This window comes from Dendrobates tinctorius, unplaced genomic scaffold, assembly GCF_039654945.1.
Source record: "Dendrobates tinctorius isolate UK_male_01 unplaced genomic scaffold, ASM3965494v1 ptg000192l, whole genome shotgun sequence".
Classification (NCBI taxonomy): domain Eukaryota; kingdom Metazoa; phylum Chordata; class Amphibia; order Anura; family Dendrobatidae; genus Dendrobates; species Dendrobates tinctorius.
The window spans coordinates 11,074,395-11,085,930 of record NW_027361859.1 but is presented as its reverse complement, the minus strand read 5'-3'; positions in this window follow the sequence as shown (position 1 = coordinate 11,085,930).

Sequence of the window (11,536 nt, the reverse complement as noted above, 5' to 3'; positions counted from 1 at the left end):
CTCCCTCCGTGCTTCCCTGAGACCCCCGGAGAAGCGCAATGTGCTGCGCTGTTTGAGGGTCTCATTCCCTGCAGGCCCCCAGATCCAAGATGGCTGCGGGGGCCTTCAGAGGCCTGCAGGGAGGCGGCTTCCTCAGTGACTGCAGTGAGCAGGCACGGAGGAAGCCTGTGCAGCGCCTGTCAGATCGTTGATCTGACACAGCGTTGTTCTAAGTGTCAGATCAGCGATCTGACACATTACAGTGATGTCCCCCCAGGACAATAAAATAAAATTTAAAAAAAAGTGTAAAAACAATTTATAAGAAATCCCTAAATAAATAAAAAAATATATATATTCCCTAATAAATTTAGATTTTGGAAATAAAAAAAACAAAAAATAATAAAGGTTATTTAGTATCGCCATGTCTGTAATGACCCGCCCTATAAAACTGTCCCACTAATTAACCCCTTTAGTGAACCCCTTAAAAACAAAAAACAAAGCAAAAAACAATGCTTTATCATCATATCACCGAACAAAAAGTGCAATAACGTGCGATCAAAAAGGCGGATATAAATAACCATGGTACCGCTGAAAATGAGCTGTGACACCGCATCATCAGCAAAAAAATAATTATAAGTTAAAGCGAGGCAAAAATAATTATTTTTTATATAAAATTGTTTTCATTGCATAAAAGCGCCAAGACATAAAAAAAGACATAAATGAGGTATCGCTGTAATCGTACTGATCCGAAGAATAAAATCGGTACATCAATTTTACCACACGTGGAACGGTGTAAACGCACCCCCCAAAAGAAATTCATGAAATGCTGGTTTTTGTTCATTCTGCATCCCAAAAAAATCGGAATAAAAAGCGATCAAAAAAGTCACGTGCCCGAAAGTGGTACCAATAAAAACGTCAACTTGTCCCGCAAAAAATAAGACCTCATATGACTCGGTGGGTCAAAATATGGAAAAATTATAGCTCTCAAAATGTGGTGATGCAAAAACTATTTTTACAATAAAAAGCGTCTTTTAGCATGTGACAGCTGCCAAATATAAAAACCCGCCATAAATAGTAAATCAAATCCCCCTTTATCACCCCCTTAGGCTACTTTCACACTTGCTTTTTTTTGCAGCGCGTTTTTCCCGCAAAAAAACGCATGGAAAAAATGCATACAAACGCATACAAATGCTGCATTTTTTTCAAGCATTTTTATGTACATGCATGAAAAAAACGCAGCGTTTTTATACGTTTTTAGTGCGTTTTTACCGCGTTTGCGTTTTTTTCCGACATTAGTTGGCCCCTCACACTAACCCAAACCATGACTTTACTAACCCTAACCCTAACCCTTAACCAAACCATACCCTAACCCTTAACCAAACCATAGTAACCCTAGCCCTAACCCTTACTAACCCTAAACCCTAACCCTTAATCAAACCATACTAACCCTAACCCTTAACCAAACCCTACTAACCCTAACCCAAACCCTAACCCTAAACTCTAACCCTAAACTCTAACCCTAAACTCTAACCCTTAACCAAACCATACTAACCCAAACTCTAACCCTAACCCTTAACCCCCTTAACTAACCCTAACTCTAACCCAAACCCCTAATTTCCATTGTCTAACCAATGGTCAACAAAAAAACGCATGCGCAAAAAAGCGCATACATGAGCATGCCAATGCGCACATATGCGCACCCATAGACTTATAATGGGTGTCTTGCTGTAAAAAACGCATTGCGCGCGCATGCGTTTTTTTGAGGCAACAGGATGCATTTTGTGCGCCCGAGCGCACACCACAAAAAACGCATGCGCGTAAAACCGCATACAAACACATGTGTATGCGCACATAAGCGCATCCCATGCAAAATATAGGGGAAAAAAGCGAATGCGTTTTTTAGTGCTAAAATAGCGGTAAGCCTTAGTGAGAGAAAAATAATAAAATTTAAAAAATGTATTTATTTCCATTTTCGCCTTAGGGTTAGGGCTGAGATTAGGGTTAGGGATGTGTTGGGGTTAGGGTTGGAGTTAGAATTGGGGGGGTTTCCACTGTTTACGCACATCAGGGGCTCTCCAAATGCAACATGGCGTCTGATCTCAATTCCAGCCAATTCTGCATTGAAAAAGTCAAACGGCGCTCCTTCCCTTGTGAGCTCTGCCATGCGCCGGAACAGTGGTTCCCCTCCACATATCAGGTATCAGCGTACTCAGGACAAATTGCACAATAACTTTTGCAGTCCAATTTCTCCTGTTACCCTTGGTAAAATAAAAAAAATTGGACCTGAAGTAATTTTTTTGTGAAAAAAAGTTAAATGTTCATTTTTGTTTAAACACTCAAAAAATTCATGTGAAGCACCTGAAGGGTTAATAAACTTCTTGAATGTGGTTTTGAGCACCTTGAGGGGTGCAGTTTTTAGATCGGTGTCACTTTTGGGTATTTTCTATCATATAGATCCCTCAAAGTCACTTCAAATGTGATGTGGTCCCTAAAAATAAAATGGTGTTGTAAAAATGAGAAATCGCTGGTCAACTTTTAACCCTTAGGCTGAGTTCACACGTCACGTTTTTTTCGCGTTTTCGCGGCGGTTTTAAATGCGCGATTTTGCCGTGAAAAATAAGCATCCCATGCAATCCTATGGGATTTCGCAATGCTGTGCTAATGCTGCATTTTTTTCCGCGGCGGAATCGCTTCGCAGTAAAAAACGCAGCATGCTCACTAATTTAGCGGAATCGCGGCGATCCTGCACCCATAGAATTGTATTGTTCCGCTTACTTCCCGCATGTGGCTGTGCCCACCATGCGAAAAGTAAGCAGAACATTTGCGGATGATACCCACGGTCCGGAGGAGAGGAGACTGTCCTCCAGGCTTTGGGTACCATATCCCTGTGAAAAATAGAATTAAAATAAAAAATATTGTTATTTTCACCTTCCGGCGTCCCGTGCAGCCTTCCCGCCTCTCTCCACGCTCCCGGTCCCAGAAATTCTTTGCGAGTATGACCGCGATAACGTCGAGATCTCGCGGGAGTGCGACGTCTCGCGATCATTCGCGCAAAGGATTACTGGGACTGGGAGCGTGAAGAGAGGCGGGAAGGCTGCGCAGGACGCCGGAAGGTGAGAATAACATTTTTTTTTAATCATTTTTTACATCCTATCTTTTACTACTGATGCTGCATAGGCAGCATCAATAGTAAAAAGTTGGTCACACTTGTCAAACACTATGTTGGACGAGTGTGACCAACCTGTCAATCAGTTCTCCAAGCGATGCTCCACATTGCTTGGAAAACGCTAGCATTCTGCAAGCTAATTACACTTGCAAATCGCTAGTTTTTCTGCAGGAAAATCGCGGGAATTTAAAATGCTATTTTCCCGCGGAATGGAATTCCGGAATTCTCGCGGTAACTTCCGCAAGAGTTCCGCTACGTGTGCACATAGCCTTATGACTTCCTAACAAAAAAAAATTTTGGTTCCCAAATTGTGCTGATGTAAAGTAAACATGTGGGAAATGTTACTTATTAAGTTTTTTGTGTGCCATATCTCTGTGATTTAAGGGCATAAAAATTCAAAGCTGGAAAATTGCGAAATTTTCAATATTTTCGCCAAATTTCTCTTTTTTTGTCGGGGTTGGTTAGCTTCAACAATGCAGTTCTCAACTGCAGGTTCTTCAGCCTCAACAATGAAATTCTCCACTGCACGTTTTTCCGGTTCAACACAGACATTCTACACTGCCTGATCTTCAGCCTCAGCACTGCAGTTCTCCAATGCAGGTTCTTCAGCCTTAACACTGCAATGCGGCAATGCCCGGTCTTCAGCCTCAACTCTGCATTAGGTTATTTAATTTGCCTTTTATACAAGTCATTACCCTGGAAAGGATGTTCCTTAACATATTTCCCAGGAAAATACATTTTAGATTTGTTTTCTATGTTTAAGGCCTCTTTCACATGTCCGTTTATTTCAGATACTGGAAAAACCGGTACCGGAGATATCCATGTCCGTGTGTGTACTATGTGTGGCAACAGTGTGCCGCATCAGTACCACACAGACAGCCGCCAGGGAAGAAGTGCTACTGTAAGCGCTGTTCCCCGGCGGCTGGTACTGAAACCAGCTGTCGTTATTCTCCCCTGCTCTGCTGGCAAGCAGAGGAGAATGATGAGCATTATATTAAAGTCCGAATGTCATCACTGTTATTAGCGACTTAAGGTGTCGGATGATGGGGGTAACAGTCCCAAAAGCCACCACCTGCTGTTGTTCGGACTTTAATATAACGTTCATCATTCTCCTCTGCTCGTATTAACAGAAGCATACAATCTAGATCACGTGAAGTCATTATTGCCCTCTACTCCTCTTTGGTAAGACCTCATCTGGAATACTGTGTCCAGTTTTGGACACCACATTTTAAAAAAAGACATCAAACAAACTGGAACAGAATGGTGACCGGTCTGCAAACCCTGTCCTATGAGGAATGGTTGCAGGATTTGGGAATGTTTAGCTTGCAAAAGAGAAGACTGAGAGGAGACTTAATAGCTGTCCACAAATATCTCAAGGGCTGTCACATTGTAGAAGGATCATCTTTATTCTCATTTGCACAAGGAAAGACTAGAAGCAATGGGATGAAACTGAATGGGAGAAGACACATTAGATATTAGAAAAAACTTTTTGACAGTTAGAGTGATCAATAAGTGGAACAGGCTGCCATGAGAGGTGGCGAGTTCTCCTTCAATAGAAGTCTTCAAATAGAGGCTGGACAGACAATTGTTTGGGATGATTTAGCAAGGGGTTGGACCAGATGGCCTAGGAAGTCTCTTCCAAACTCTACCATTCTATGATTCTATTTATATGCCTTGTGCTTCTATGTGTTGCGTCAGGGGATGTTCTGTCATGTTCTGGAACTCTCTGTAGCAATGGTAAAGCATGTGGCCAGTCAGTTATTTGGATTCTGATAATATCCAGAGCATCACTAAATGGCCTCATGTTGCTTGGATCTTTCAAAGTAAACAATACTTTTCCTAAAGGGCATTAAGTACTGGTTTCAACACCCTTCTTTAAGCAAGTTTCATTCAGGATAGGTCTGTGAGCAGTTGTATACATTTTCCATTGAAATAAACATGGACCACGATTGCCTAGTGTACGGTGCGACCTGTTGGTCACCAGCTCTTTATCAATAGGATCATCAATGATATTACTGAATAATGTCTGCATTGTTGGCATAATCGCTTGTGTATTGATGCTTTCAGGTATACCCCTTATCTGGAGATTATTCTGATTTTCTTGGTCATCAACCATATTAAACAGACTGTTTATTTGCTGGCTGTGAAGCTCCAGTGTTTTTGTGAGCATTATTATGGCCTACACCTTGTATGACATAATCCTCTAATCTCTGTACCTGATCAGTAAGCTGTGACACGGAATGCGAATCCCCACAGCGCTAGGAGTGCCGTAACGGAATGAGAGCATGTGTTTTATTTTAACAAGGCCAAACATGAGTAATGACAAAGGGCTATCCTAGTAGTTGTCAGGAAATATGACTTATTGTTATCTGCGCTGGTCACACATACCGACCTCTGCTACATCTCCTTGGTTTTGTGAATCACATGCCCAGCAATGATCCCTCCTTGCAGCTTCCCCCTCTTCATAGCTGCATGTGTGTGATTCCAGCCCCCCTCTCTTTCCCCTGCTATATAGCTGTAAAGTGAAACCAGTGTGCCAGCAGCCTCACTGTGTAGTTTTATGGCTCTAAACTGGTTGAAAGCAGCCTGAAGCACCTGGCAAACCAAGACTTATTTGTCCTAGTACAGTGTTCATTATAGGTCAAATATAAATGGCACCAATTATTGATATATGTAAGTAAAAAAAAAAAAACACTTATATTTCTGGCAGCTACATCAATAGAACCATCACCCAGTGAGTTTTCTAAGCACCAGCAGAATCCGAGAAATGGATTTCTACTTAATCGGGTCATATAGCCACTTCACGTTTGGATGCAATACAAAACTAATTCCAGATCAAGAGTAATGATAGCCCCGCCGTCGCTCTACGAGGTTTCCAGCCATAGATATGGAATTAATAAGGTTTTGGTAACTTCTGGACAAAGGGGTTGTACATTCCATAGCTCCGCTCACTCAGTGAGGTCATGAACAGAGTGTATAAGATTATGAAGCGCAATTAGTAAGGTGTCTTTTGCCAGGGATCCAGCTATGAGAGGCTGTGCACTGTGACCAGAGGAATTGGGACAGTTCCCCTCCCCCCACCAACCATCTCCACATGGTGTCACAGTAACTGAAATATGTAAGCTCATCTTTAATCCATCTATATTTTGTAATTGTTTGTATATACTGTAGATCAGGGTTCCCCAGCTCCAGTCCTCAAGGCCCACCAACAGGTCATGTTTTCAGGATTTCCTTAGTATTGCCCAGGTAATAATTGCATCACCTGTAGAATACAAGGGAAATCCGGAAAACATGACCTGTTGGTGGGCCTTGAGGACTGGAGTTGGGGAACCCTGCTGTAGATTGCCAAAATATAAAAAGGTATTACAAATTACACAAACACTGGCTATTTCTACTTGGAGTAAAAGCTATAATATTTACTATTTTGGTTTTCCTTGCTCTAATAACTTATTGCCACGTCTTCCAAACTAAATCAACGCTACTGAATAGGTTGGCTCCTGACCCAATAATAATCATAAGAAATAGGAGCTGGTGGCAGCGAAGTGACTGTGCTTTTGGGAAGACTCTGGCAGTGATGGACGGAGATTTATAAGTGTATTTCCCACCTGAGACTGGGAGCAGTTATATCACCCTCACTACAGCATGCCCAGTAGCCAGTACACAGCAAGGCGGCCCTCCTGGTGACTACTTATCCTAGGTGTATTTCCCTGACTAACCTGAGGGTAAGGGGGCACCAGAGAGCTGCAAGTTCCAAACCGGAAAGTGGGATATAATAAATCCCCTGCCAAACGGAGGGCAACTAAACACCACCAGTTCAAGACATATTGGTGGCATAGCGGGGGGATAATAGAGCATTAGTGATCTGGTTTGAGCAATCATTCCTTTCACAAAACTTGCATGGTTCTTGCGAGGATCCTGCACAAAAAGTTTTGGAGAACGAACTGTTTATTAGGTCCTAAGATGACGAACTCAGTGTTTATTAGGTCCTAAGATGATACAGTGTGTATAGCGATTACCCCCTACCCTTTCTCTTCGTTTTTCTGTCCTTTTATTTGGCAATGATGGCTGCGAGCGGAGAGCTTTGGTACACCCAGCAGAAAAAGGGCACCCTTGCTGGAATATGCACGTTCAAAGGCATTGACCCCCATGGCAAGAACAAAGACCAAATGGTCGCGGAACTGGTGCGACTTGAAGCAGATCAAGACCGTTCCCAGAGCCCGGTGGAGCCAGGGGTCAGCCAAAGTATGGACGATACTGAACCAGAGGTCCAACAGGGGCAGGCCAACCCAACTTGCAAGCAGGATAGCGTGGACCCCCGCCTGCAGAGGGCTCTGCAACAGTGCTCCGCAGATAACCCAGAGATGTCTGCAGCTGATCCTGCAAACATCTAGAAGAAGAGAGAACTGAGCGCCAAGCCGAGTAGGAGTACCAGCTGGAGTTAGCCCGAATCCAGGGGCAGAGGTCTTCCCAGCCAAGGGGCGAGCCCAACGTGGCTCACACAACAGTTACAGCGATGTGGTGCATGGACTCAGGACCCACTTTGACCAGTGGATCCAAGGACTGTCAGCAACCACCTTTGAGCAGCTGAGGGATCTGATGATCAAAGACCAGTTCCTACATCTTTGCCCAGCTGAGGTGTGACAGTTGATGGACCGGAAGCCAAAAGACGCAGACAAAGCAGCGCAGATCGTCAACACCTATGAGGCAAACCATAAGCTGGAGGCGCGGAAGCCAGTCACCGCCAGCTGGAGAGGGAGAAAGCCATCAACCAACCCCAGTACCCCTGCCAGCCGACTCACCGGAGGTCCTGTCCCCTTTGTCAACACCAGGCCTACATCAGTCCCTCGCAAGAGTTTTTCCTGTTATCGGACTGGACATATCAGCGCCACCTGTCCAGAGAAGCAGAAGAACCCCCCAGTCAAGGCCTTAGGGCCTAATGCAGCAGTTTTCTTTGTGGGTGGGGTGGTTGGGTCTGTGACATTGTGCAGCAAGTCACCGTGGGGAGCCGCGTCGCTAGAGGTCTGAAGGACACCAGGGCTGAATGAATACTCATCTGACCCAAACTGGCGGCCCCTGAAGAGATTATTCCGGAGAAAACCCTGACTGACACCGGGATTGGGGCGTTTGCTGCCCCTTGCCAATGGCCTGGGTTTTTATATATTGGGGTGCAGGGGGCGGGGTGAAGGATGAGGTATTGTCCGAAAACTTGCCCACCAATGTTTTAATGGGGACTGATTTGGAGAGAATGTTTGCGTATTATGTCCCTTATACTAAGGGTAATGTTAATGCTAATGACAATGATGTGAAATTGCATGCTTTGCCTGACAGTGAATTACCTGATAACCATTTATCTGATAATAATGATGTGTCTACATGTGCAGGAGTGCTCAGCCACGTCACTCTGCGGGGTGAAATGGCTGAGGAACCCCTAACAGGAGCAAGCGACAATGTTAAGGGAAATGGGGAGATGCACGGGAACCGTAAGGAAGGTGATGTCGTGCATCTGACCAGTACCACAGAGGAATGTAACTGCCCCATACACAGCACTTCTCTTGAGGTGTTGGGGTTGGATGGGGAGGTAGTACCCATAGCAGCGCCGGCTGATGGGTCTGTGAAAATCCTGGGGGAGACAGCCTACGTAGCTACTGTCACCCGCAGTCAGAGTGCCCATAATGTAGGTAACGCCCTGCCTTCAGGACCCTCCTCAGTCAGAGGGTTGACTGAATTAGAGATGGACCCAGAGCAGGTCCCAGAGGGTTCCCGTGAGGAAGGGACTTTGACGTCACTTCTGGCCGCCTTGAGCCAGGAGTTCCAGGCTGCTCTGCACTCAGATGCGAGCCAGGATACCGTGAGACGCCTCGCCCAGGACCCCACCTCTGTGACTGATAAGGAGAGGGTGTTCTGGCAATGAAGGAGATTGTACCGGGAGACAGTTCCTGGTTAATCCCAAAAGGAGTGGTTGAGGGAAAGACAGCTGGTCGTCCCATACCAATATAGGGGTGAGTTGTTGCGAATTGCCCATGAGATTCCACTCGCTGGACACATGGGAATCAGCAAGACTAAGGCCCAACTGTCTCAACACTTCTATTGGCCCAAGATGGGGACAGATGTAACAAACTACTGCCATTCCTGTATCATATGTCAAAGAGTGGGGAAGTCAGGGCCTGTTCCCATGGCTCCCCTGATCTCTCTGCCAGTGATACAGGAGCCTTTCCAGGGGACCGCAGTGGACATTGTGGGCCCACTGGCCATCCCCAGCAGCTCTGGAAAGCAGTATATCTTGACTGTGGTAGACTACGCTACCCAGTACCCGTGGCTCTGTCCTCATCTAGGGCGGATAAGGTGGCGGATGCCCTGTTGGCCATCATTTCACGGGTAGGATTTCCCAGGGAGATGCTTACCGACCAGGGGACCCAATTCATGTCTCCTCTAATAGAAGCTCTCTGTAAGAAAATGCAGGTGAAGCATCTTCTATCGAGCGCGTATCACCTACAAACCAATGGTTTGTGTGAGCGCTTCAACGGTACCCTCAAACAGATACTACGAATGCTGGTTGAGACCCAAGGGCACGACTGGGAGCAGTATCCCCACATCTGCTATTCGCTTACCGAGAGGTTCCGCAGGCCTCGACGGGGTTCTCCCTCTTCGAGCTCCTGTATGGCAGGCGAGTCTGGGGACCCCTTGGGTTGGTAAGGGAATCCTTGGGAGAAGAGCTGAACCCTTCAGAAGTGTCCATCGTGGAGTATGTCATGCGCTTCCATGACAAGATGCAGACCTTGCAGCAGTTGGTGCAAGACAACATGGCGCAGGCTCAGGCTGACCAGAAGCACTGGTACGAAAAGAACGCCCGGAAATGGACCTACCAGGTGGGTCAGAAGGTGTGAGTGCTGGTCCCAATACCAAAGGATAAGCTTCAGGCAGCCTGGGAAGGCCCATACCTCGTGCACCAACATCTCAACCCAGTCACCTACGGGGTCATTCTTGACCACACTCGAGGTAGGCGCAAGGCCTTTCACATCAATATGCTGAAGGCTCGTCAAGCATGTGAAGCCTGCATCCTACTGGTCTGCAACCTGCCCGAAGACAGGGAGGAAGACCCCCTCCTGGACATGTCGGCCCAAGTCAAGGCCGATGGGTCCATAGAGGACGTGGAGGTAAGCGCCTTGCTGGAACCCTTCCGGGCCGTGTTTACCAACAGACCCAGAAGGACTGAGTTTGCGGTCCATGAAGTGGACACTGGGAATCATGCCCCACTACGGTGGACACCCTATCGGATCTCCGACGAGGTGCAGCATGTTATGCGCCAGGAGATCGATGAGATGTTACAGCTGGGGTTGATTCAACTGTCCAAGAGCGTGTGGGCCTCACCTGTAGTCTGGGTGCCAAAGAAGGATTGGACCTCCCGGTTCTGCGTGGACTACAGGGGGCTCAACGCCATCAAAGCCTCTGATGAGCACCCAATGCCACGAATCAAGGAGCTGCTTGAGCGGTTAGCTGGCGCGCAATATTTTTCCATTATGGATTTGAGTCGGGGATATCGGCAGATTCCCCTGAGCCCTGAGGCGCAGAAGTCCGCCTTTATCACCCCCTTGGGACTGTAAGAGTCCACGGTCATACCCTTCAGCATGAAGGATGCCCCTTTCACCACTTTCCAGCGGATGGTCAACCACCTGCTTCAGGGACTGGAGTAGTACGCGTTGGCGTACCTGGATGACATTGTCGTCTTCAGTCTCTCCTGGGAGGAACACCTTCAGCATCTCCAGAAGGTGCTCAGCAAATCCACCAAGCAGGCTTGACCATCAAGCCAGGAAAGTGCCAGCTGGGCATGAGTGAGGTCCACTACCTGGGGCACCGGGTAGGAAGGGGTTCTATGACGTCAGAGCCTCGAAAAGTCTACGCAATTGCGTCCTTGCCCACCCCCAGGACCAAGCAGGCGATGTCCTTCCTGGGCACTGCAAGGTACGATAGTAGCCTGGCAAAACCCTTGACAGACCTCACTAGGAAGAAGCTACCCCACACAGTCGACTGGACAGATGGCTGTGAGGTGGCCTTCCGGGCTTTGAAAACAGCCCTGAGCAGCGCTCCGGTGCTAAAAGCAGTCGGCCGTTCCTGGTACAGACCGACGCCAGCGAGTTTGACCTCAGGTCTGTGCTTAGCCAGGTCGACTAGGGGAACCAAGAGCACCCCTTGTTGTACCTGAGCCGGAAGCTTCTTCTGAGGGAAGTGGCCTATTCCACCATAGAAAAGGAGTGCCTGGCCATGGTTTGGGCTCTTCCAATATTTGCACTACCTGTACTGATGCACCTTCACCATGGTGACCGACAACAACCCCCTCAGCTGGCTGAACACCGTACCTGGTACAAACAGAAGGTTGCTACGCTGGAGCCTTGC